Source organism: Podarcis pityusensis (assembly GCF_964106645.2).
Source record: "Podarcis pityusensis genome assembly, chromosome: 17".
In the NCBI taxonomy this organism is placed as follows: Eukaryota; Metazoa; Chordata; class Lepidosauria; order Squamata; family Lacertidae; genus Podarcis; species Podarcis pityusensis.
Genome location: NC_138042.1, coordinates 29,881,610 through 29,909,085, shown reverse-complemented (window position 1 = coordinate 29,909,085; position 27,476 = coordinate 29,881,610). Strand labels below are relative to the sequence as shown.

The 27,476-nt window shown below is 45.0% G+C and overlaps 1 protein-coding gene and 1 long non-coding RNA gene across 2 annotated transcripts in view; one reads left to right on the top strand and one right to left on the bottom strand.

The window, feature by feature from the left end:
- The window catches only part of ABCA1 (ATP binding cassette subfamily A member 1), a 107,029-nt gene extending 100,491 nt beyond the window's left edge, over window positions 1–6,538 (bottom strand). Inside the window, exon 1 of the mRNA XM_080986646.1 lies at window positions 6,219–6,538. The gene's annotated coding sequence lies outside the window, so the exon portion shown is untranslated. The remainder of the gene's footprint in view (window positions 1–6,218) is intronic.
- A 2,638-nt stretch (window positions 6,539–9,176) lies between these two features.
- Window positions 9,177–11,096, top strand: LOC308466365. Its single transcript, XR_013980802.1, has 3 exons — window positions 9,177–9,215; window positions 9,354–9,487; window positions 11,048–11,096. It is a non-coding gene; the product is annotated as an uncharacterized lncRNA (long non-coding RNA).
- Window positions 11,097–27,476: the final 16,380 nt, after the last annotated feature.

Sequence of the window (27,476 nt, the reverse complement as noted above, 5' to 3'; positions counted from 1 at the left end):
ATCCGCGAAGTTTTAGCTGATTAGTCTACCCATTGATCTAACAGCACAATCTAATGTTTACTCAGAAGTAAGCCCCACTGAGTTCAAATGGACTTACTCCCAGGTAAGCAGGTACAGAATTGCAACCTAAGCCTATTAAAGGAGTGGGGGGGGGGACCATTGATTTCATGCAAACCATCAAGTCAGCTTGGAATGTAATTTTGATTTCTTATTTCTGCAGCACCCCTCAAATTGCCTGTTAGAAGTGGAAGCCAGAGTTTATTTTGAGGGAAAACTATTGTCCCAGCTGCTTTTCCAAAAAAAGATGGTGCCTCCAGTCCAGACTAGCTCAAACTCATAATGTCTAAAAAAGCACTCTCTTTCTCACCTTACACACTAACTGCTTCCTAATGGAGTTAACATGATGTGAAGAAAGTGTTTCTTTATTGGATTAACCTAAGAGCTATTTAGGAGCAGAGCTAGGGGGATAAAATGTCCAATTCAATGTAGTCATTCATTTTAAAGACGAAGCAGGAGCCTGATATTGACACTTACACCTTTGCGAAGCATTTATCCCCAACCCAAGTCAAGAATTTATTAGAAGGAACGAAGGAACAATTAAAACTTGTCATTTAAATTGATAGAGCTAATCTGTAAGTGGTCTCTCTCTGAATCACACCCCCCCCCCCTTTGTACTTCTTATTTGCTCAGAGATTTAAGCGGCTTCGTCTGGGAGGAGAAAACACAGTGTCAACAGTTTTTCATCCTATCAGACCGCCTGCCTGCCTGTCTTGTCTTTCTGACACAGTACTGTACTTGACTGAGGATCACATGTTTTCGTCTAGTGACCAAGGCTGAAAAGTGCAAAGGGAGCAGACTTTTCCCCTTCGTGAATCATACATAACACAAAACAGAAAAAGGAACACTGATGTTAAAGTGGCAGCAAAGTCTCCCAGGCATTTAACACAAACTCCATCAAAATGGGACTGCAATCCCACAGGTTCATAGCTGCACTACTCTATAAAGGCAACAGTGTGGAATAAGAAAAGTGTTCAGTGCCATTTATATGGAGAATAGATATGGGGTTCCTAGGGTACAGAGAGGAAGTGAAACCCACATTGGAGGTCTGTGTCACATTTCATAATGCAACTTCCTTTGTTCCCTGGATTTCTAGCCAATATTCTGCATCAGGCGTAGCTCAGTAAACTTTTCTTTTCTGGCTCCCATTTTGCAGATCTCTTTACACCCAACTGCTATAAAAGTGTGATTTTGCTGGCTGCAGACAATTTTGTACCATGGAAGTCAACGGAAACCACTGAGAACGAAGCTCAATTTCAATAGCCCCATCCGGTGTTTCCTATCCCCTGGTTATGCAAGAATGTGACATACAGAAAGAACCAAGGAACTGTATCTTATATATATATGACGACTGAGTCTTTCTATGAATACTAGAAAAGTGAAGATAAATATCCTCAGCGACTGCAGTGAAGACATTTTAGTTCATTTTAGTTCAGAAGTGATCACAAGGTGAACGAATTAAGGCCCAACACATTTTCAATTGTCAGGCTCGTCTTCAAACAAAAATAATATGCGATCTGCTTTATAAAAACCACACAATCAATTTGCCGCCTGCAGTAACACCCATGTGGTATTCTATCAAAAGCCAAATCTAACCTGATAGAACATAACACAGGAAGACAAGAGGAAGCCTCCCTTATTTAATATTTTTAACTGAGGGAGAACAGACTGAATCACTAATGGGTAGCTATTACTTTTTCAAATAGGAAGAACCTTTCTCTAGAACGATTTAGAGGATTGTGTGGCACACATTTTAGCAGTGAATTTTATCTGCAGAGTAGCAGAAGATATTCGTGCTAAGGGCATTGATGAAATCACTGCCTTAGGAGACAGATGCAGGAGGAGACAAGCTGAATGATAGAACAACAGCATGTGTTCAAGCTCCCATCAACACAATGGACTCCAGTAGATCAGAGGGAGCAGTTACATCTGCCATGTCAACAATATGGTGCCCCAGGAGACCCCAACGCTATGTGTTTAGCGCAAATCTGCAGAATGTCTCACAGAAGCTCAGAATGCTCCATCTGTCCTGGGAAGGGACTGTGATTGCACACAGAGACATAGAGAGAGGGACATATTTTCATCCAGAGATAATGGAATAGTTGCAAACAAAGAGTTTCAAATGGGAACGCAAGAATGCTTGCATTTGATTTCCATGTGAATTTCCATGTCACTATCATAGAAAATTCAAGAGTCTTGAATCAAGACCATAAAAACATAAAAGTCTGTTTGTTCTGCCACCTGCAAAAGTTCATTAAAAGATATTTATCGCAGCAGATAAGAGGTAAAGTTAAAAAGAAAGCTGCAGCAGGAAACATTAATCTTTTGTTATAATTGTAGTCATCAGCATAATTGCTTTCTGCATGCTGGAATTATCTTATTGACATATTACATAATTCATTAAATTTTTTTTTTGCCTTGCAAGGATTACAAAAAGGATGCAGTCTTTTAGAAACAGAATGACTACTTAGGAGTTCGGCAATCCAAAACATTGATTTGACTATCTGTCATTATTATTACTTGGTGAGAGCCAATGAGGTGTAGTGGTTAAGTGTGTTGAACCAGGAAGACCTAGGTTCAAAAACCCCAGTCTGCCATGAAACTCATGCAGTGACTTTGGGTCACTTAATATATCTCAGCCTAGCCTACCTAACAGGTTTGTTGGTAGAATAGAATGCCAGTGGGAAGAGTAACAATCACATTGCTATGCTGCCTTGGAAGAAAAGTAGGATATAAATGAAATGATTATTCTATTTGCAGGAAGTTGCCTACAGTTCCAACTCTAGGCAGACTTCACTGGAAGAAGTCCTGGAATGGGAAACTCACTACAGAGACTTTTTTTGTTAGACAAAAGATTCCTGCGTTGCAGGGGGGCTAAACTAGATGACTATCGAACCAGATTCGAAAAAATGAAACTGACTTTCACAGAGAGCAATTCCAATGACCCTTAGGAATCAGGTTGTTGGTCATTTACTTTGTTGTAATCCCAGCACTGTGAGCCTCCTGAAGTATCTTTTTGTGAAAGTAGGGGTTCTGGTCCTAGCCAGTTCACGGCACCTACATCTTTAAAAATGACCCCAGGAGTAGCTGCAGATGTTAAGCTTCTAGTCACCTTCCTCCACAGGCATGGGAGGAAAGGGACAAGCAAGTCGTGGTTTTAGTTACCCTTCCTCTAAACGTCACTGAATGTTCCTTGGCTGGAAGAGGAGAACTTCTGCTGTAGTGTGGGGTGGAATAGGAAGATGTGAGGCTTCTTCTTTCCATTTGCTCAGTAACGTCCACTCCTGTCTTTTCTGCCTTTAGGGACCCTTTCCCCCGCTGCAGCCAAGCAGGCAGTTCTAGGACACATTGCAAGATGATGTACATTCGGTCCACGTGGAGAACCAGCCAGGACTGCTGGCCCTCGCTGTGACCTTGGATGAACCAAGAGCGCTGCTTTAGAACAAAAACAGCTGGAGTTTCACAAGGCCACAGGATAGAAAAGCAGGACAGGGAGCGGGGGAAGCTTACACAGCAGAGAAGAAGTGGGAGGATGTCTTGCATAAGGGACATTCCAGGATGTGGGGAAACTCTACACTATAAGGAGGCAAAACTAACCTCGCGCAGACAGAATAATTGTGTCTTTTCTGCAGTCGGAGAACTTTGGGGAGAGGGTTCAGCTAAAATGTCTCTCCCTAGTTTGCCAGTTCCATGTATATGAAGAAGATGCGCAGCAACATCAAAAAGGCACTCTGCAGAATTTCACAATTGGTGAGCAGGCTGTGGCCCTGCAGATGTTGTTGAACTCTATCTCCCATCAGGCTCCATCAGACTAATGGGCAGGGATGATGAATGTCCTAGTTCAGCAATATCTTGAGGGCCAATGCATTGCCAGCCAAGGTCCTAGAAAAAGATCTCCATACAGAGAAAGAACGTTTGGCGTCATTATTTCTGAGGAAGATCTTATTTAAAACTTGCAATGATGGTATCATCGGGAGGTGTAATGGACAACTGTGCGCCAGTCATACAAGTCAGGGGTATTGACCCTGGGGAACCGCAACTGGTCTACACAGTATGTGCAGGCAACTAAAGACATGCATGTAGGATCTACAGTGATGCTTCATGAAAATGATTTCTAAGCACGCTTTTTAAAACAAACAAACAAACAAACAAACAAACCTGAAATTGCAACAAGCTCACTAGGTAGAAACAAACTCATTAAATTTAAAGTTGAAAACATAGGTTGGTGTTTTTTTAAAGAGAGCCAGTGTTGTGTAGTGGTTAAGAGTGTTGGAATTGAGAGACTAGGGTTTGAATCCCTACTCGGCCATTAAGATTACAGGGTGACCATGGACCAGTCACTGCCTCTCGGCCTGACATCTCTGCAGCATCGTTGTGGGGATTAAATGGGGGGGGGGGGAGAGAACCATGTATGCTGCCTTGAAGTCCGTGGAGGAAAAGGTGCATCAAACAAATAAAACTCCTGTTATCCATCTCAAACTTCTTTTTATTTTTGTTTATTTGCCACATCTCAACTTTCCTCCAAAGAACTCAGAGCGGGGTTTGATTCATGGTTTTCCTTCCCCCCCCCCCACCACCACAACAACCCAGTAAAGTAGGCAAGGCTGAGAGAAAGTGGTGAGGGTCTTCAGCTCCATGGGGGGGGGGGGATTTTTACCCAGGCTGTTAACCTAATCCACAAACACAACCATATGCATACAACACCAAAACTCTCTTTTATCACCAATACACACACCCCCAACACAACTATGGCCTTTTTCTTCACATATTTACAATGCTCCCAGACCAATGGATCGCACTGTAGATCAGCTTGGGCAGGAAAATAATCCTTGCTAGTCCCTGTTCCCTTGGGCTTCCTTTTTTCTATCCCAACCCTTGCAAAACAAAACTCCCAGTTCCTGTTGGGCCCTGACTCACAAAGAATGCAATCCGTTTCCACAACAGTGGGCCAAAAGACCAGAAGCATGTTTTAAACTTATTGCTACTATTCTTACAAATATATTGTTATTGCTATATGTTGCTTCTCCTTGCAAAAAAAAAAACCCAAAAAAACTTTTCCTGTGTCCAGAGTGCTTTTTTACCAGGGCTGAGGTGCAAAATCCATCAGATGAGATGGATTTGCACCATTATTATTATTATTATTGTTCCATTTGCCAGGCTGATGGCTTTCATTAAGCTGCCATACGTACCCCGGGGTTACTCTCGGTCATTTCTAGCTACTTAAGAGCTCCTCGTATCTGTCTGTCTCTCCTCGCAGCCCTATTTTTTTTGGGTCTTGCCTCAACAGCCCCAACTGCAGGCGTCTTCTGATAAAGCAGCAGTCGAAAGAGAGAAAGAGAGAAAAACAGGCTCCCTCTCTCAGGCTCGGCTCCAAGGGAACCAACCCTCCATGCCGCCAGAAACCTTATTTGTTTCTTTTCAAGGTGCCCCAAGTCTCGTGCAAGAGAGCCTTTTCTGCTGGGAGGAAAAATAACAAATTTCCGCGCTGCCTCCACTCAGCTCCTCAACTAAACCCTGAGGAGCTAAATGTGTTGCTTTGACACAGGGGGAAACAAAGAGGGGCAGGATAGAAAGGAAGAAAACGAAATGAAAATATATCTGGGGGGACCTCAAGCAACTTGAGGCGTCGCTTTTTGTCTCTAGCTAGATTCCCAAACATTTACATGCCTCGCCAAGCCAGGCTCGCCTCGCCTCTTTTGTCCTCTCCAAAACGAGTCCCAATTCCCGGCCGGAGTTGCACCCAACAGGCACCGAAACGAAACGGAACAGAAAAATAAGGGTGCTGGGGCGCCCAGGCATGCTCGGTACGTGCGGGGGAGGAAGGTGTGTATGAGAGAGGAACAAAACGCACTCTGCACATGCTCAGAGGTCCGCTTCCCCAGCCCCACGCAAAGCATGGGAAGAAAAACAGCGAGGTCCCCCAAAGTGAGTTGTTTTCGGCGCCGGCGCTGAGGCTCTTTGTGTCGGTTTTTCATAGGCGCAAATGAAGCCCCGGCAGCTTTCTATGGGGCGGCTGGTGTGGGGTGGGTGGAAGTCGGGGGAGCCCCCCAAAGTCCATCTTAACCGGGGGTGGGCTGATTTTCAACAACCCCCTTGAACCCCCAACCATTTTCCCAGCCCCAACCCCATTCCCCCCCCCAAAAAACCCCATCTCATTTTACCTGCTCGCCAGTTTGATCTGAGGGTGTCTTTCTTGTCCCCTTCAATGGGGAATGGAAAAGAGGAAAGTCCTCGCCACGAAGCCTGAGGATAGTCCCCCTGGACCCGGGCAAAGGGGTTGTGGCTGTTGTGTGGTGGTTGTTATTTGCAGGAGGGGCGAGTAAGGCGGCGGGGAGAGCTGCCTCTGCCCCTTGCCAGCTGCCCCACGGACGGAGACCAGGAGATCTGTTGAACCCGGAGCTCCTTATATAGATTCCGCCGGCGCTGCACGGAGGAGGTTATTATCGGTCAACCGCGGCTTCCTTCTGCTCTCGCTGCTGCTGCTGCTCTGCCTCTGTTTATGTATTTCAGTCACTCACCGCCAGCACGTGGAGGACAAGCACGCCTCTTAAAAGGGCGACGCGGGGTGCCATGCATTGCACCAATGGAAGCAGCAGTGATGGCCAAACTTGGCCCTCCAGCTGTTTTGGGACTACAGCTCCCATCATCCCTAGCTAACAGGACCAGTGGTCGGGGATGATGGCAACTGTAGTCCGAAAACAGCTGGAGGGCCGAGTTTGGTCCACAGAGCCTAGGACTTGCCGATCAGAAGGTCAGCGGTTCGGATCCCCGCGACGGGGTGATCTCCCATTGCTTGGTCCCTGCTCCTGCCAACCTAGCAGTTCGAAAGCACGTCAAAGTGCAAGTAGATAAATAGGTACCACTCCAGCGGGAAGGTAAACGGCGTTTCCGTGTGCTGCTCTGGTTCGTCAGAAGCTGCTTAGTCATGCTGGCCACATGACCTGGAAGCTGTACGCCGGCTCCCTCGGCCAATAAAGCGAGATGAGCGCCGCAACCCCAGAGTCAGTCACAACTGGACCTAATGGTCAGGGGTCCCTTTACCTTTTTACCCTGAGAGGAAGGGGAGAGTGGGGATCAGTCCCCCAGGAGGCCCCGCTGCCTCTGCCCTCGCTTCAGGTTGAATTATCATTACAACAACCCTGGGAGGTAGGGTAGGCTGAGAGGCAGTGCTTGGCCAAAGGTCAACCATTGAGTTTCATGGCTGAGCATGGATTTAAGCCCTGATCTCCCTCCCATGTCCTATAACTGCTACATCACTAAGCCCTCTGTTACGCATATTATCGGTTGCGCTTAAGTTTGCACTCCACAGTATACCTGACTGTGGCATTTTTCCTTCCCTCGGTAAGGATGCGTGGCAGCCATTCACATACAGGGCAGGAAGTAAATGGTAGTGCTGTTGAGGTGAGAGTAAAACCTGTTCTCTGCAGCTGATCTTCCCCACCGGACTGCTTTGACCCAGCTTGGGTTCAGTTTCTTCGTCAGACTGTGCTGGAATCTTGGACAACCAGACAGAATCAGACAGACAAATGCAGAGAGACCTGCCACATGGATGTGCCATGTGGCACAGCCGGCGGGCATTTATGGCGCACAGGAACAGGCAGATGAAGTCTGTGGGTTTGGGGGTTTTTGACTTTTTTACTCATGGCTTACTTTCACCTACTCTTTCCCTCTCCCAGTCACCACAGCTTCTTGCTGAGATTTGAAAGCTAACATTATTTGCCTTGGGCACCTGCCTTGCTCTGCCTAAAAGTAGGGCTGGTCCTGGTGCCTAATCTTTCACTCTCAGTTTGCATCTATGTTTGCTCTGCTCAGATACAGTCCTAGGTGCTCATCCCCAGAGAAACCCTCTGGAATGAGTAAGAAATGCTCTTTTTCTGGGGGTGCCCAAGGGTGTGTAATACTGCCACTCTCATCCATCCCCACCAAGAAGAAAATAACTAGTTTAAAGTGTGGCACTTAACTGTAACAACTTCATGGTGAGTACTACTGACACCTTTTTTTCTAGAAGAAAGGCAGTGTGTGTAAGAAAATGAGGTTGGGGGCAGGCCTAACACTTGCATGGAGGATCTGATAGACTGGAAGGTAAAGGAGACATTCTCTCCAGGTAAGGGGGGGGGGAGACAGAACACACCTTGTCTAGTCTGGATTCTCACAGTTTAGTACTTGTATAGTATAAATTAGGAAATCAGCGCTGAGCGCTCACTGGAAGGACAGATGCTGAAGCTGAGACTCCAATACTTTGGCCACCTCATGAGAAGAGAAGACTCCCTGGAAAAGACCCTGATGTTGGGAAAGATGGAGGGCACAAGGTGAAGGGGACAACAGAGGACGAGATGGTTGGACAGTGTTGTCGAAGCTACCAGCATGAGTTTGACCAAACTGCGGGAGGCAGTGGAAGACAGGAGTGCCTGGCGTGCTCTGGTCCATGGGGTCACGAAGAGTCGGACACGACTAAACAACAACAATAGTATACATGGAGTTCTCCTGAAAGCTGAGTGTGTGGACTTCTGCCCCTGTGTGTCTACCGGATTTACAGTGGTACCTCAGTTTTCGAACGTTTCCCTTGACAAATGTTTTGGAACTCGAATGCTGAAAACCCGGAAAGAAATGCTTCGGTTTTCAAATGTGCCTTGGACGTCAAACAGGAAACATGGCTTTCGTTTTGAGTTTGTTTTCCGTTTTCGAACGTTTCGGAACTCGAACAGTCTTCTGGAATGGATTATGTTCAAAACCCGAGGTACCACTGTACTGGAGTCAGGATTTTGCTTGAAGGGACCCAGAGGGATGAAAGCACACACTCCAGAATTTCAGAATGGCTGTCCCACTACAGTCGCTTTATGCGCTCTAGTGAGACTCCCAGCTCACAGACTGAGAGCTGACAGGATAAGCGTAACACGGGGCGGTTCATAATAAGCTAGTAAAGCACAGTGCATCTTTCCTCTTTCCCCTTGAAAATGTGCGCAGCGAACAAGAAAATGTTTGACCTTCAAACAGAGGAGGTACTAAACGTGCACAGTCAAGTTTCACTGTGGTAACTTCAGCGCTCACAAAAGAGTTTGCATTGCAATAGGAATTGCAAGTCCCCTCCCTTCCTTTGAAACAATCCGTCTGTGGGCGATGTTTCAACTTCAAATGGGGAGTTATGCCACAAACATAAGGTTACCAGATTTTTTTCAAAGAATCCGGGGACACTTTTTTTCTTGAAAAGAAAAAAAAGTTATTTTTTAAAAAGTTGTTTGTTTGTTTGTTTAAAAAGAAGTAATATCTTCTCTTCTGTGGTCTCCTTTGTCGCACAGCCTTCCTCTGGGTCCCAGCCTGCTCTCTTGGAGTGCTAGCCACCATGGAGTAGGCTCGGGTCAGGCCTGGGCTTGGCCACGTGTCCTTGCCCTCCCACCGGTTTTCCTCAGCGGCGGCAGCAGCAGTGAGCAAGGTAGGGTCCCCCCTCTTTTTTCTCCTTCCTCTTTCTCTCTCTCCCTTTCTCCTTCTCCTCTCCCCTTTTCTCCTTGTGTCAGCTACAGGGTTTTCCTGGCCCTGGAGCGCCGCTGGGCAGTAGGCCAGGTGGCCAGGCGCTCTTGCACCCGGCTCGATTTGGGTCACGGGTGTGTGTGTGTCAGCGGTTCCCCCAGTTGATGAGCCGGGTGTTCCCAGTTCCCCCTAGGCAGTGGCAACAGCAGTCTCAGCAGCCCGGAGCCAGCCTGGTAGCGCAGTTGGCTCTAGCTGGCTTCAGGAGCTGCTTGCTGCCATGGCACCCACCATTTTGCCTTGCCAGAAGTCCCCATATGATGTGTCTTGTTGTGCCGTTGAACCAATCACGCAACATTCATTCCCTACTAATAAATCTACAACACTTAAAATATAAATCCGGGAACATTAAATGAAATCTGGGGACTGTCCCTGGGAAACGGGGACATCTGGTAACCATACACAAACATAAGCCCCAGCTTTCAATCCTACATGTCACTCATTGTGCAAAGCAGATGCCAATCTCTTGAAATGGCGCATTTTATACTGAATGAGCATCAATCAATCAATCAACTGGAAGTTTTATTCCAGTTATCAATGCGTTGAATGGAGATACTGTACTGCAAACAAAAAGATGGATTGTCAAGCAGGCAAGTGAAAACAAGAAGCCTCATTTCCCCCAGCCCACTAATAATGGGGTTATCTGCTCTCACACAAGCCGTTTTTCTCCAGAACATGTCCAAAGAATAGCCCAGGCAGTCAGTACCACATCCTGGGTGGCGTCTTTCATTGCTGTCACAGGCAGGGAAATGAGTTCATCACTCCAAAGCTACTCACTTCCCACACAATGATTCTCACAAGGAATGAACAATGGAATGTCAGATGCGAAAGTCCAGGGCGGAAAGTAGGAGGATGTAAAGGCAGATGGAGAACATGTGACTTTCTCTCCTGGGGTGGGGAATCCATGGCTGTCTAGATCTTGCTAGGCAATCGTTCCTGTCTTCCCTGACCATTGAACATGCTGACTGGAGTCCAAAGTGAAGCAAGGAACATCTGGATTCCCCAATCCCTGTTCTAGCTATTTGAAGGCACTGGGATATTGGAAACATGGGCTATTTTGGGTAAGATGTGCAAAATATAATGTCCACGGAACTTTGCTGAAGAAAGGCAGTAGTCTTCTGAATACTTGCTTCTGGAAGCAGACAAAGGGGAAGGATCATCAACTTGTGGTTTAAAAACAAAAACAAAAACTGGTCAAGGGGTCTAGCCAGGACAGGTTTAGAACTGTCAATTCTGGTGCAGTATGAGATTTTGGATGTGACAAGGATGGAGTCTGCCACCTGCCAAGCATGGACACTCCAGGAGAGGAGTGCCAATTTGAACAAAATATTGGGGGGGGGGGCAGGTAACAGATACTCCAAGTGTCCCTATTTTCCAGGGACAGCCCCAGATTTACAGATGTGGTCCTGGTTTCTGATTTGATCCCAGAATGTCCCACTTTTCCTGATGATGCCCCTATTTTCATCAGAGAAATGTTGGAGGGCATGGCGTTATCTGACCCCCCAAGCTGTCTGAAGGAGATAAGTAAGTATACAACCTTTAGAAGACATCTGAAGGCAGGCCTGTATAGAGTTTTTTTTAATGTTTAATGTTTTATTGTGTTTTTATACACATTGGTAGCTGCCTAGAGTGGCTGGGGCAACCCAGTCAGATGGGCAGGGTATAATAATAATAATAATAATAATAATAATAATAATAATTGAAAGGACGTCCCTATTTTCATCACAGAAATGTTGGAGGATATGAGGTAAGCCCTACCTCACATAATAGATCACAAGACATGGCACACATACAGCATTTGATTGGCAGTGCCCATCAACTGGGGGGGACCCCTGGCCCCCTCAATTATTTTATTGACTGAAGGGACTGAAGGGATCTTGGGCCCTAGGAGTTAACTCCTATGTACCAAGAAATTGGGCCTGCCACATTTTGGCAGAGTCTCCCAGTACACGTTGTGGGAAGTTAATAGAAATTTTGTTTAGCAGCAACAACACACAACCACAGAACACGTGGTTTTTGTGCCAACCCTGAGTCAAAGAGATCAAATGAACAGAGAAAGTAACTGCTGGTGAGCCACCCTACAATAAGGAAAGATCGTCACTTTCTTCCCTTGCTTCTTTGCTCCTAGAGTCATCCAAGTAGCTGCAGCTTAAGAAAACAAAGTGAGATGAATCCTAGTTTGGTCCTGAAAAGCAGTTCTTCAATTCTAAACGTTGCATGTCGTTTTTAACTTAAAACAAATGCCCTAGTTTGTGTCCTAGTTAGAAAGTAAGACAGATAACACGATCCTTTTGGTTGAAAACAACAACACACATATTCAGGAAATTGCATTCCAGAAGATTTTTTATTTTTTTAACCTTTCCTCTCTGGCATTAGATGACAAGAGAGACCAAGCATATCCTCTCCACCATCACACCTTGTTCTCTCTGTTTTTATTCAAAAGCATCACTTTTCCATTACATTAAATTAGGATGCTTCCAGGCAGGTGGGACTTAATACTGCAGGTTAGCCATTAAGTTATCACAAAACGGTCACAGGTAACACCTTGCTTCGTTAATTTGCCAGATTTGCCTGGATGAATCCAGATTAAAAATGGGGACAGGAAATACATGCTGGGATTTTGATGCTGACAATGTTGTGTGGATTCATCCCATCCCATGGTAAACACCTGTCTGGAAGCATCCTTAGTCTGTGGAACTTGAACATGCTTTCATTTCTGTTTTTTTTCTTTTAAAAAAACACGTTCAAGTGCCTTTTAAATGTTCAGCATTCATGGTTCTGTTCTGATGTTGTTTCAACTGTTCTCATGTTGTGCTTTTATATTTCATGTACTTTTGTATGTTGCCCAGAGGACAAATTAATATCCCTGATTGGCTTCGGCAGAGTGAAGGCATTGTAACTTAGATGAAAGGTGTTTGTTGCCTAACTCAGCTTATTTTGGTCCAGAGAGTCTTGCTGGATTGATACTAGAGCAACAGCCTTTTGATTTGGCAACAGTGAAGAAATCAAAAGAGAAGTTGTGCCTCTAAGACTAAAACCAAATCAAAACAGTTGAATCAGTTATTCAGCTAATGTACACTTGCATTTCACTCTGTGGCAGTCATTCCATACATGGTACAGGAAACCAGTCAGTCAATCAATCAATCAATCAATGGCTGCTTTAAGATCAAAGTACCCCCTGCCTAACAGAGCATACTGGTCACTATAATTTTGTAACATTATGTGTTCTGCCCCAGCTGCTTCCCAAGCAGCCATCATTAGGGGCAGGTAATTCTGCATCAGGTACTATTGGCTCCTCCTATCAGTCTTAGGTCACTTTCAGGTATTTTGCAGATGGGATTTGATTGCATAGGTGAATTCATATTCAAATTCATGGGGGTTTTTATACCGGGTTTTTTTTTTTTCATTATGTATTTTGTGTTTTTATATTGTGGTTTTATGTTGTCTGGGACACGGGTGGCGCTGTGGGTTAATCAGAAGGTCGACGGTTCGAATCCCTGCAACGGGGTGAGCTCCCATTGCTTGGTCCCTACACCTGCCAACCTAGCAGTTTGAAAGCACATCAAAGTGCAAGTAGATAAATAGGTACCACTCCAGCGGGAAGATAAACGGCGTTTCCGTGTGCTGCTCTGGTTCGCCAGAAGCGGCTTAGTCATGCTGGCCACATGACCCAGAAGCTGTACGCTGGCTCCCTCGGCCGATAAAGCAAGATGAGCGCCGCAACCCCAAAGTCGGTCATGACTGGACCTGATGGTCAGGGGTCCCTTTACCTTTTTTATGTTGAACCACCCTGAGAGCTGTATAGGTATGGGGCGGTCTACAAATTTAATAAATAAATTAAATCGCATGAATAAAGTGACCTGGCACTCTGGCACAACAAACTCGCTTCTGAAAACCCACAAACATTTTACTGCGAATAAAGTTACATGAAAACATGTTGGAAAGTGTGGGATAATAATTGCCTGATGTGATGTCATCTAACCTCCACACAAATCAGAATGATGCAAGAGGCCCCATCAGAATTGATTGATTGATTGATTGATTGATTGATTGAATTTATATACCGCCCTATACCCGGGAGTCTCAGGGCGGTTCACAGAATAAAATCAAGATATAAAACCACAAAATACATAATAAAAATAAAAACAACAACCCAATAGCACCCTCACCACACACACACACACACACACACACACACACACAAAACACATTTTAAAAGGGCATAGTATATAAATCAGATCAACCAAAGGCCTTCAATATGTAACATTTAAGTCAAGTATCCCCAGAACCTGCACTGGTTTTAACTGCACTTTAAACTTTTAAATTTGCCATGCCTTTCCATAGGGCTTGCTTCATTGTACATTTTACTGTAATTACGAATGCTTTTAATGTTTTGATGGAATTCTTTTAATGTGCATTTTAATTATGTATGCCTGCCATCTTCCATGTTTTTTGCCAGCCATTCTTTCACTGTGGGTGGTAACCTATTTCCTCCTTTGAGCAACAGGCACACAATTAGCAACGATTAAATTGTGCATGAGAGCCTTATCCTTGTGTGTGGAATTTACAACTTGTTCCATACCTGTAAATGGCTTAGGAGCTATTTTGGCATGTCAGTGGCATATAAATTATAAAGAATAATAGTAATAACAATCGACTTCAAAGGAAAGACTGGTGGTCAGAAGAACAAAACTAGGGGAGAGCAATTGAAGTTTACAAGAGGGTTTGGTTTATATTGTCTCCTGAGAACCCACTGCAGCTGGGGTGGTTAATCTCATACAGAGAAATACTATTTGTTGTTATGCCAACCTCAATTCATTATGCATACCAAGAAGCGTGACTGTAAACGAAGGTGTGTTCAGATTTGCACAACCAGAAGATGAAGTAAGACTGGTATGCTAGCCATTGGCTAAAATTCTTACCAGCAGAGAAGAAAACCCTTAAAAATTAAGGCAACCTCCTTTTTCTCATCTCCTTAAGCGCCAGTAAGAATAACAAACTGAGCTCAGTTCTGTTCCTTCCTGAAAGATTCCAAACTCTGAAAAGACCCTTTGGAGTGTTAAATAATTTTTAATCACTTCATTAAACTCGTAAGGAGATTTGTAAAAGGAATTCCCAAAGGGATATGCTGTTTAAGCAAGAACTAAGCATTTTGATGGTGCTCTCTGAGTAGCCAGCAAGAGGTACCGGTAATTCACTTTTATAATTACACACATAGTCCTGCATTAAAGTTTTGCTTTTTAATATCTGAAGGGAGTTACAGAGCTGGAAAGCTATGGGGTATATAGATAGATAGATAGATAGATAGATAGATAGATAGATAGATAGATATAGAAAAGGGGTACAATTTGAATGGTATTCAGTTCACAGAGCTGACTGATCAGGCAAGCTCTGCCAGCAACATTCCTCTACCATTTGAGACTCCAAGAGAGTGGAACTATGCAAAATGGAGTTGCATGTTAAACAGTTTTGACCTTGGCTCATTTGTGAGCTTAAGTCTTGATCTTGCAACCAAAGCTACCCAAGAAAAGAAATCACTCTGACAAGCACACTATCATTATTAAACTATAATTTGTGTGTTGGTGAGCTAGCATTAGAGCTGGTTTAAACATGTCTAGAAACACTGGAAGCTGACTTCTATTGAGTCAGACCATTGGTGCAACAAGGTCCTGTACACTGCCTACTCTGGCTGGCAGCAGCTCTCCACGGTTCCCAGTTAGGACTGTGCATGCTCAGTTGCCATGGAAGGCTGGCTGACTGTTGTTGGAGGGAACTGGAAAACCAGAGGTGGAATCAAACGGAAGGGACTAGCCGGAATCCTGAACAGAATCCTCCATGCTGCAAAATTTCACTGCAGGATCCCACTTACACTAGTCTAAAGTGTATCATTTTAATAAAAAATTAAAATTCCAAGATGCTGCCATTCAACCCAACACCTTTGCATTCATCAGCTGGAGTATAGCTGCAGGTGGAACAGAAACACATAGAAGACTGTGTGCAGATTCTTCTGATCTTGGATAGCTCAGTCAGTAGAGCATGAGACTCTTAATCCCAGGGTTGTGGGTTCAAGCCCCATGTTGGGTGAAAGATTCCTACACTGCAGGGGGTTGGACTAGATGACCCTCGTGGCCCCTTTCAACTCTACAATTCTATGATCTCTGTGTAGAACAGGGGTAGCCAATGTGATGCTCTCCATATGATATTGGGCGACAATTTACATCAACACTGACCACTGGTTAAAAATGGAAAAGTTGGGGAAGGGGTCCAATATGTCTTTGAGAGGGTTAGGTCACCGGTTACCGCAAGCCATACTGATTTTTAAAAATAATAATAATAATCAATTACTTCCCCCTGCTTCTTTGTTAATTCCAAAAACACCTGTGAGATTCCACAGAAAGCATTTCATTATTCTTTTCCCCACAGTGTGAACACTTGTCATCTTGCCCAGAAACCTCCTGAGATAAACTTAGCACTTGAAGAAACATAAATGGAACAATTGAGAAGTGATTCCCTCTCATCCAGGCCAGCCACAAATTTAGGCTGCAATACTGCGTGCAGTTGCGCTATTTAAATCCCATCAAAGTCTGTGTGATTTGATCAGCCCAAGTGTACAAAATTGCAGCCTCAGGATTACAGTTTCAGGGGGAGAAGCCTGTGAATATTAACTGCTCTTTCTCTGGATGGTTACTGTTCTATGTTATGCTTTGCTTTCCTGTTACCATGGATGTTGTTAAGAGCAGCGACGCTCCAGGTCCACAAGCAGACCAAAGACCGGATTTCCTCTAAATTCTTGCAGTTATTTCAAGGCATTCTTACTGTTGCCATGTCGGCATCATGGTCAGCTGCAGCTTATGCCCTCTCCATCTAGGTGACTGTCTGATTTCTGCACCAATTAATGTTTTAAAAATATCTCCTATGTGGTATACAGAAAACTGAAGCAACAATAAGCAATTTTGTTGTTGTTTAGTCGTTTAGTCGTGACCGACTCTTCGTGACCCCATGGACCAGAGCACGCCAGGCACTCCTGTCTTCCACTGCCTACCGCAGTTTGGTCAAACTCATGCTGGTAGCTTCGAGAACACTGTCCAACCATCTCGTCCTCTGTCATCCCCTTCTCCTTGTGCCCTCCATCTTTCCCAACATCAGGGTCTTTTCCAGGGAGTCTTCTCTTCTCATGAGGTGGCCAAAGTATTTTAGTCTCAGCTTCACGATCTGTCCTTCCAGTGAGCACTCCAGGCTGATTTCCTTCAGAATGGAGAGGTTTGATCTTCTTACAGTCCATGGGACTCTCAAGAGTCTCCTCCAGCACCATAATTCAAAAGCATCAATTCTTCAGTGATCAGCCTTCATTATGGTCCAGCTCTCACTTCCATACATCACTACTGGGAAAACCATAGCTAAGCAAAAAGACACAATTACATATAAAAAAATGCCACGTTAATACAAAGCAGCAGCATACAGTCAGCAGTTGGGCAGCAGTTAAAACTGTCGCCATAACTGTTGACTTTCTTGTGCCTGCTGGATCTGGATCCTTGGCTATCGTGTTTCTGGATTTAAATGCTCACAGTAGGTGAAATAGCAAACATAGATTGAAACAGAGGCAACAGCAGGTGGGCCTGAGAGCAGGGGGACAGAATAGGGTTATCACTGCCAAACACTTATCTAAGTCCCTTTACTAAAGACAGACTGTGCCAGTTTTTCAGAGTTTGGATTGCTTTCCTGTGGCCGAGTGAATGGCTGGCATATTGGATTTAACCAGGTGCTGTTCACAATCTTCCAACCCTCTCTTCATTGACCCAGGGACTAGAAACTTGCTAAAGACAATGAAGACTGGGATTCACAGGATTCTGTTATTCTGCACTCAGTACAAATTTGTGCACAAGCATCCCATGATCACTATATTGTAGATCAAGGTGGTCAGACTACACCTGGAATACTGTGTCCAGTTCTGGGTGCCACAATTCAAGAAGGATGGTGACAAGCTGGAATGTGTGCAGAGGAGGGCAAACAAAAAGACCAAGGGTCTGGAAACCAATGAAGAACAGTTGAGGGAGCTGGAAAAGAGGAGACTGAGAGGATATAGGATAGCCATCTTCAAATATCTCAAGGGCTGTCACATGGAAGATGGAGCAAGCCCTCATACGACAGTAAGCATGAGGCGAGAGCAATTTCGCAAACCCTTTTCCTAAATTGAGCACAGCACAGCTTCACAAGCATTTTTATCAACTGCTGCGGTCACCAGATTTTCGTTTACTTCCCTTTATGAATGCACGCACTTCTTTTGTTCCACGGCAATGTCTTTAAAATGGTGCAAAAACATACCGTATTTTTCACTCTATAAGACGCACCAGACCACAAGACGCACCTAGTTTTTGGAGGAGGAAAACAAGAAAAAAATATTCTGAATCTCAGAAGCCAGAACAGCAAGAGGGATTGCTGCGCAGTGAAAGCAGCAATCCCTCTTGCTGTTCTGGCTTCTGGGATAGCTGCGCAGCCAGCATTCGCTCCATAAGACGCACACACATTTCCCCTTACTTTTTAGGAGGGAAAAAGTGAGTCTTATAGAGCAAAAAATATGGTAATTACCAGAGGTAAAAGTGGGGTGGGTATACACATATCACAAACAGAAATCCTTTCAAGCTTGCTGCCGGCTTTTGGGGCGAGAATGTTTGTCTTTATGTCAATGCTTTTATTGCAAACCCATTGCCCTTTTAAGAAGATGTGGAAGTCCTATCTTTTATAGGCAAGAAGTGCACTGGAAAATGTAGCTCTTCACTGTGTTTCTGTTTTCTTTTTCCCTGATACTGACTTCATCCGCTTATGCACTGCAGTCCTCTCATTCTAACACGCAGGCTATTGTGTACAACAAAGAGAGAAGCAGTTCATAGAAAATGGACTTCAGTCTCTTTTTGCTCTTGGTCGGGGGGGAGGACTAGGTAGAAGTGACTAGGGCCACTTGTGAAGCACAATTCTCCATAGAAATCACATGTGAACAAGTTAATTGTCCTGAACTGGCTCCAGTTTCTAGACTTGAGGTCTGAACAGCAATATATTTCTTGCAATGAAACCATTGTTTGAAACACGAGCTGGACTTTTTGTAACTACAAATGGAGCTGGATGAACCTTTGGCATTTAACATACAGAATGTGCATCAACGTCCGAGACCAGGGAGAAGAGTCGGTCAAAGAAGACTGGAAGAAATTTAAAGACTATTTACAGAAATATTGTAAAATTAATGAATCTTAGAAGGATGTTGGATAGAAACTAAGAGGTTTTTAGCTGTAATGCTTTAAGAGATATGAAAAAAAAAAGGTTTACAATTGGGCAAAAGTTTAATGGTAAGGATTTGCTGAACTAACAAACTGAATTGGAATACAAAAAAGGGAGGTATGAGGAGGTCTGGGGAAATAAGTTTAGGGAAGATAGGTTTGGAAAATTAATGTCTTTTTAACTGTTTTATTTTGTATGTTTCTTTTTTATTTTTTACTTTTTTGTTATATTTTAAAAAACTTTACTCTTTTTTCTGTATTTGGTATTTTTTGTATTTTTTGAAACTTTAATAAATATCATTAAAAAACAACAACAGAATGTGCATCAACGCATTCACTTCCTAGGCATACAGTGGTACCTCGGGTTAAAGTACTTAATTCGTTCCGGAGGTCCGTTCTTAACCTGAATCTGTTCTTAACCTGAAGCACCACTTTAGCTAATGGGGTTCTCACCCTGAAGCAAAGTTCTTAACCCGAGGTACTATTTCTGGGTTAGCGGAGTCTGTAACCTGAAGCGTCTGTAACCCGAGGTTTCACTGTGATACATAGTTATAACAAACTAGCAAAAACGCATGGATTCTTGAAGATGTAATGTATCACACACCTGTTGGCTCCTGTCTGTGGCTCCTATGAGGGTACCTCTTAAGTTCAGCACCGTATTTTTTCCCCCTCACAGGAGTGAGTAACAACCAATTCACTTATACAGGAAGCGGTGAAGGAATGCACAGGAATCAGAGCTGAGCCTGTTTCTTGTCCCTCCTGACTCCAGGCCTCAGAAGTGTATCTCAGCATCCAGGCAGGTTCATATGGGACAGCTAGCTTCCCCAAACCAGAGGCCTCCAGATGTTTTGGACTACAACTCTGATAATCCCTGAGCATTGGCCATGCTAGCTGGGACTGATGGGAATTGTAGCCCAAGCGTTAGAGGGCACAACAAACCTGGTGGAGGGTGCCAGGATGGGGAAAGTTGAGGAGCGGAAGGCGATCCTCAAAATAGGCCACCTAGGGCTCTGGAGGTTAAAAAGATCCTGTCTAATTATGCCTGGGGGTGGGGAAGTGTTTTATTGATGGCGAGATAATTGGCAAGATATGTTCTTGTTGATCTTATATTCCTTGTGATAGTTTTATGCTGGTTTTACACTTGTCTCTGTGCTGGTACAGTTTTGTGTGTTGATTATTCCCCCCCCCCCAAAAAAAAAGGAGTGCCATCGAACATGTGATGCCTGCCCCTCCATCTGCCTAAAGTGACAGAGTCCAGGAAAAGCTTGATCACTTGTTTCGCCTGATTGTATAAACAGGCTCTTCAAACATCTTATTGACCAGTGTTATGCATTTGCCCTCAACTCCCTGAATTCACAGCTGGGACCGAGTTGACGCTGCCAAATTTTTCCTAGGATCCGTGACCAGAACCATCCACACTGACCAAGCCAAACATTTTGGCTTACCCTGAATGAGTTCCAACCCATAAGACCTCAGAGGTCTCTGTCCACATCTCAGCTCTTATGGCAAGCAGAACTCAGATGTCAAAGGCAGGATTTTTTTCCTTCCTTGGTTATTTAAACCCTCCCCGCTCTGCTTAAGGCTCCCTTAGGGAGAAATATAACCAAGCCACTGTAACATACTACAGACCTGAAACAGCTCTTACAATGTTCATTAGTTCAAGTGCCTATAAATCCTTTCCTGTCTCCTTCAAGCTGACTCTATATGCCTCATTACTGGATGGAGGTACTGGGACTCCCTGCCAGAAGCCTACAGCTAATTAGAAGAAGGATGCAAAAAAATTACTTGCGCATTAAAGGCACTATTTTTAGCTTTGGCACTTCTGCCTTGTTCATTAAGGGTGACATTAAATGTGTGCAGTTTGGAAGCCATTACTTCATCCTGCCCACCTTGCTGTGACGATAAAAGCCACTCTTTCTGGTGCATACTTTGCATTAGAGATTCATTTCACTTTCAGTGCAAAACTGACATACCCTCCAACATTTCTCCAATGAAAATAGGGACATCCCATTCCATAATGATAATTTTACCACACATCTTCTTGGGTTGCCCCAGCACCCTGATCAGCTTCCAGAATATATAAAGGTAAAAGTAAAGGGACCCCTGACCATTTTAGGTCCAGTCGCAGACGACTCTGGGGTTGCAGCGCTCATCTCACTTTACTGGCCGAGGGAGCCGGCGTACAGCTTCCGGGTCATGTGGCCAGCATGACTAAGCCACTTCTGGTGAACCAGAGCAGTGCATGGAAACGCTGTTTACCTTCCTGCCAGAGCGGTACCTATTTATCTACTTGCACTTTGATGTGCTTTCGAACTGCTAGGTTGGCAGGAGCAGGGACCGAGCAAGGGGAGCTCACCCCGTCCTGGGGAATCGAACCGCCGACCTTCTGATCGGCAAGCCCTAGGCTCTGTGGTTTAACCCACAGCGCCACCCATGTCCTTCATGGCAAATATGGGTTTGATGCCATGTAATGTGTAAAATGGGCCAGGAGATTTTTAATATTTGCAGTGGCCTCCATCTTCAAGTTATGTTTTTCATCTCTACACTATCACAGGACTTCTGTTCCTTTTTTGTGGAGCAGAGCGTGTCTCCCCAGCAAGATTTTAAAAAGATAATTCTAGGGATGAATCTGGGAAATTTCTCTGTGTTGCAAGATTTTATCAGTCGCTACCATAAACAAGGGAGGGGGAAAGTAGCAAGAGAGAGAAAGAGATAAAACTTCTGGACCAATGCACACAATGAAGCTACAATTTCCTGTAAAAGGAATCGGGTTGTTGCTAGCTGCAGGCACCACTCACACCCTGAAGATTTGACCGATAGTAACCTCAAGCACACAAAGAAATAGACTCAGCAAGAATTGAAAACATGCTATTTTGCTGCCAACATTCAGCAAGATCAAGGAAGGAGGCTCTGTGCAGTCTAAGCTATGCAAAATATAACCTTTTCGGAGAATGGAGCAGGGGGAAATGGGATTTGAACCAAAGAGAATAAATATTTAGAAACATTGTGTGTGTGTGTGTGTGTGTTCATTTTATCCCAACTGCTACATACTGATGTGTGGAACTATCCTTTCAGTTTTGTTTTGTTTAAAAAAATGCTTTTGAATTTGTTATCTCCATTTCTTTTCCTTTAACATGGATGCAACTTTCTTACAAGGGAAAAACTGAAACATGATGTGGATTAGGGAAGAGTTCTTTTTTCGTTATCTCAGATGTTACTGAAGTTCATTTTCAGAACTGTGAGTCTGTATCGGATTTAGAAATAGAATCACAGAATTGCAGAGTTGGAAGAGACCACGAGGGCCACCAAATCCAAACCCTTTGCAATCCAGGAATCTTTTGCCCAACATGGGGCATGAACCCGTGGCCTTGAGATTAAGAGTCTCTTGCTCATAACTGCAGCTTTAAACATACTTATGTTAGGGGATAAGATGGAAACTTGAGCACACCCTACGGAACAGAGCAGGGCTTACTTCTGAGCAGAAATTTATAGATTTCACTGTAAATAAAAATATTTAGGAACAAAGGAAACTGCCTTATACAGTGATACCTCGGGTTAAGTACTTAATTCGTTCTGGAGGTCCGTTCTTAACCCGAAATTGTTCTTAACGTAAAGCACCACTTTAGCTAATGGGGCCTCCTGCTGCACGATTTCTGTTCTTATCCTGAAGCAAAGTTCTTAACCTGAAGCACTATTTCTGGGTTAGCGGAGTGTGTAACCTGAAGCGTATGTAACCTGAAGTGTATGTAACCCAAGGTACCACTGTACAGAGTTAGACCATTGGCCCATCTAGCTCTCTAATGTCTACACTGACTCTCCAAGATTTCAGGCAGGGGACATTCTCAGCCCTACCAGGATTTGAACACAGACCCTTCAGCATACAATGCAGTCTCTGACCAGCCTCACAGTCACTTAGCTTAACCAGGGGGATCTGCAGCCCACAAGCAGGGAACCTTTGGCCCTCCAGAAGTTGCTGAACTACAACTCCCACCAGCCCCAGCAAGCATGTCCAATGGCTAGGGGTGATGGGAGTTGTAGTACGGCAATTGCTGGAGGGCCAAAGGTTCTCTAACCCTGCCGTGTTCACTCCCCTGGGACGCTCCGTGTGCAATGCATGCGCTCTGCCCACTGAGCAAACCACCCTACCCCTGAGTTGCAAATTAAATGTGAATCAGGGATGCGCCTGGCCCCCATACTGATGGCAGCAAAGGCAATTCCATTCCATCCCATGGGCGTAGCCAGGGGTGCAGAGGGTGCAGCTGCCTTCTCGAAATCAAGTAAGTAAATAAAAATACTTAAATAAAAGTCAGAAATGGTAGATTTTGACAAGATTTTCCCGACCACTTGGGGTCCGAAGGAAGTAATTCAAAATAACTGCTGTGGAGATGTTTTGTTCCCAGTCAGCCAGACAGAGGATGAGGACAGATGGGTGTCCAGACCCCTCTTAACATAAATCCTGGCTAGGTCCATGTTCCTTCCAAACTTTTAATACACGTATCATAGAACTGCAGAGCTGGGTGGGACCCCAGGGGTCATCTAGCCCAACCCCCTGCAATGCCAGGTTACCTTTGCTCAGAGTGGCACTCGAACCCACCACCCTGGGATTAACAGCCTCATGCTATCCCCAACTGAGCCATCCTTGTTTGCTCATATACCTATACAGTGGTACCTCGGGTTACATACGCTTCAGGTTACAGATGCTTCAGGTTACAGACTCCGCTAACCCAGAAATAGTGCTTCGGGTTAAGAACTTTGCTTCAGGATGAGAACAGAAATCGTGCTCCAGCGGTGCAGCAGCAGCAGGAGGCCCCATTAGCTAAAGTGGTGCTTCAGGTTAAGAACAGTTTCAGGTTAAGTACGGACCTCCGGAATGAATTAAGTACTTAACCCGAGGTACTACCGTACCATCTTATATATCTGGAATTCAAACCACCGTTGCTGCTGCTGCTGTTGTTTTGTTTTGTTTTGGACCTGTTCACTATGTTTGCATTTCTGTTTCTCACTGCAAAAGGGAGGATGGTGTGTGTGTGTGTGTGTGTGTGTGACTGAGCCTCCATCCCAGGGCCGGATTTAGGTTTGATGAGGCCCTAAGCTACTGAAGGTGATGGGGCCCTTCATATGTCCAGCTGTCCTTTGCCGACAACAATTTGTCGCTGTTTTTTGTGTTGAAGATATGCTATATCAGGCATCCTCAGACTCTGCCCTCCAGATGTTTTGGGATACAATTCCCATCATCCCTGACCACTGGTCCTGTTAGCTAAGGATGATGGGAGTTGTAGTCCCAAAACATCTGGAGGGCTGAGTTTGAGGATGCCTGTGCTATATGGTAATTTACGGACCTAATAGGTATCTAAAGCCATTTGCCTCTGTTGCTGTATGTAGGTTTTATTTTATTTGTTTTTTATCTTATATTTTGGAAATGTACATCCAGGTTTTTTCCCCTTTAAATTTATTTTGCCCCCCCCCCCCAAGAGAGTGGGGCCCTAAGCTATAGCTTGTTTAGCTTATACATAAATCCGCCCCTGCTCCATCCCCTTTCCCAGCAAAGCGCCCCCTCCTTCTCTTCCTCTGCCAGCTCCCCCAGCGGCGCTGAGCGCGCAGAGGCGGCTGCTGCTGCTGCTGCTGCTGCAGAGCACAGGACGTGCCGGCCTTCGTGGCGCGCGCGCCGTCTGCCCTCCCTCGCGCCGCGCGCAGGCTCAGTGCAGCCGCCGGAGCTTGAACTCCAGTTACCCCGTCGCCGAGGCGAGCCGGGGGAGGCAGAAGTAGGTGAAAGGCAACCCGGTGTCATTGCTCCGCGTGGAAGCCGCGGTGTTTTACGCATGCGCCCTCGCGGCCTGCTCGGGCGAGCACTCCCTTCCCTTGCAAAACGACCCTTTCCTTGCTTGAGATTCCCGTGCTCAAGGCTCAGGGAGTTGATGATGAGCCCTCGCTCTGCTATAGAGTTGCGAGGAATCCAGGGCCGTTGCGCTGATTTATTGCTGTTTTAAGATTGCGCCCCCCCCCACCTCCTATTTGCAGGCAGGCAGGTTCCCCAGCGTGAAGCTGCCCTTGTGATTATCCCACACCCTCGGCTTTACTGGCAGAAATAATCCGAATACACGCTATGGGGCAGGCGAAATGGACAACTGATGCAAATTTAACTCATCGGAATAAGAACAGGTTTAGCGTAAAGAATGGGACTATTTCACTCAGCTAATCTGAGTAAGCAATGACAAACTTAGACAGCATCTTAAAAAGCAGAGACATCAGCTTGCCAACAAAGGTCCGTATAGTTAAAGCCATGGTTTTCCCAGTAGTGATGTATGGAAGTGAGAGCTGGACCATAAAGAAGGCTGATCGCCGAAGAACTGATGCTTTTGAATTCTGGTGCTGGAGGAGACTCTTGAGAGTCCCATGGAATGCAAGAAGATCAAACCTCTCCGTTCTGAAGGAAATCAGCCCTGAGTGCTCACTGGAAGGACAGATCATGAAGCTGAGGCTCCAATACTTTGGCCACTTCATGAGAAGAGAAGACTCCCTGGAAAAGACCCTGATGTTGGGAAAGATGGAGGGCACAAGGAGAAGGGGATGACAGAGGACGAGATGGTTGGATAGTGTTCTCGAAGCTACCAGCATGAGTTTGACCAAACTGCGGGAGGCAGTGGAAGACAGGAGTGCCTGGCGTGCTCTGGTCCATGGGGTCACGAAGAGTCGGTCACGACTAAACGACTAAACAACAACAAGGTTCCCCAGCGTGAAGCTGCCCTTGTGATTCTCCCACACCCTTGGCTTTACTGGCAGAAATAATCTGAATACAGGCTATGGTGCAGGCGAAATGCACAATTGATGCAAATTTAACTCATCGGAATAAGAACAGGTTTAGCGTAACGTTCACTCGGCTAATCTGAGCAAAAAGCAGACTTCCCTGTTGCCTTGTGCTCCGCCCCTTGCGAGTCCCAAAGTCTGTTCCCTCTTGGGTCCCTCTTATAGTAAGGTTATTTTGCTGGTGTTACAAGAATCATGAGGTCTCAGATATAGAGTAAAGGTTCACAAATGCACAAGGCAAATGCGCAGGCTTCAGTATATAAAGCACATGTCTGAAATAGTGCAGGAGAGCAATCCTGAAATCATCTTGACTCTTAATAACCCCAACTGTTTCCTCTGCCTCACTTTCGCTGGATCCTGCCTCCATCCAATTGTGGATTTAGGGGACTCAGAGTCCCTTGGGGAGTTGGGTAGCAAAAGAAAACCCCAATTTTTTCTACAACAATTGTTTACGTATATGGAACATTTATGCAGCAAGCATGCACACACACAAACACACACACCATGACATGTGGTTTAAAGCAGCATTTTAAAAACTGGAACCATGGAGCTTCCCGATGTTTTTTTTTTTTATGCTTCCAGATGACCTATTTGTTGAGCCTTTATCCTGGTTTGTTTGTGTAATAGGGAGGTTTGGGGCGTCAATCCTATCCGGTACGAATAGCCCTGGGGAACCCATCCCAGTCCTTTCTGCTGCCACTACCCACTAATGTATCACATAGTGCCAGGGGTGTCTTGCATGGGTGGCCTCCTCAGGAGTAAGGGAACAGACTCTTCCATTCCAAGTCTCCAGCATGGCAGCTTCAGGCTACTTCCCTTCTGCTCCGCCAACACTTTTAACAACCAGTAGCATAGACTTAGCAGCCTACGGGTGCAATCAGAAATGAGGAATATTTAGTTTTCCTGATTACAGTGGTACCTTGGTTCTCAAACTTAATCCGTTCCGGAAGTCCGTTCCAAAACAAAAGCCTTCCAAAACCAAGGCATGCTTTCCCATAGAAAGTAATGCAAAATGGATAAATCCGTTCCAGACTTTTAAAAACAACACTTACCTCCAGGTTTGCAGTGTTTGGTTTCCAAGTTGTTTGAGTACCAAGGCGTTTGAGAACCAAGGTACCACTGTATGGTGTTAGTGTTTCTGCTCTGTTTTCTAATGTTCCTTTCACATGCTGTTTTCTAGAACTGTGGCTTTTTGACCAATATGCCAGTGTGTGTCGCACTAATTTTCATTCAGACCAGTGGGTGTGTTGTGACACTGCAACAAATGTCATTGGATGACACCACTCTTTCCCCACCCCTCCTCTACATGTGTGCTTCTGTTCCCCCATGATTCAAAATGGCAGGAAGGAAATTTATACTGAAATGCCACCCCAAATTTCATCACTTTACTCCTGCAATATTCTGGGTTAATACTGCAGAGGTCAGTAAACTTTTTCAGCAGGGGGCCAGTCCACTGTCCCTCAGACCTTGTTGGGGGCTGGACTATATTTTTTCTGGGGGGAGAACAAATTCTTATGCCCCACCAATAACCCAGAGGTGCATTTTAAATAAAAGCACGCATTCTACTCATGTAAAAACACCAGGCAGCCCCCACAAAAAACCCAGAGATGCATTTTAAATAAAAGGGCACATTCTACTCATGTAAAAACATGCTTATTCTCGGACCGTCTGCAGGCCGGATTGAGAAGGTGACTGGGTCGGATCTGGCCCCCAGGCCTTAGTTTGCCTACCCATGGTTAATAGGGTTGCATTAAAAATGAACTCAGAATTGGCACTAATATTCCCAAGAGCACAACAATTGCCTGACACACGTACACACACAAA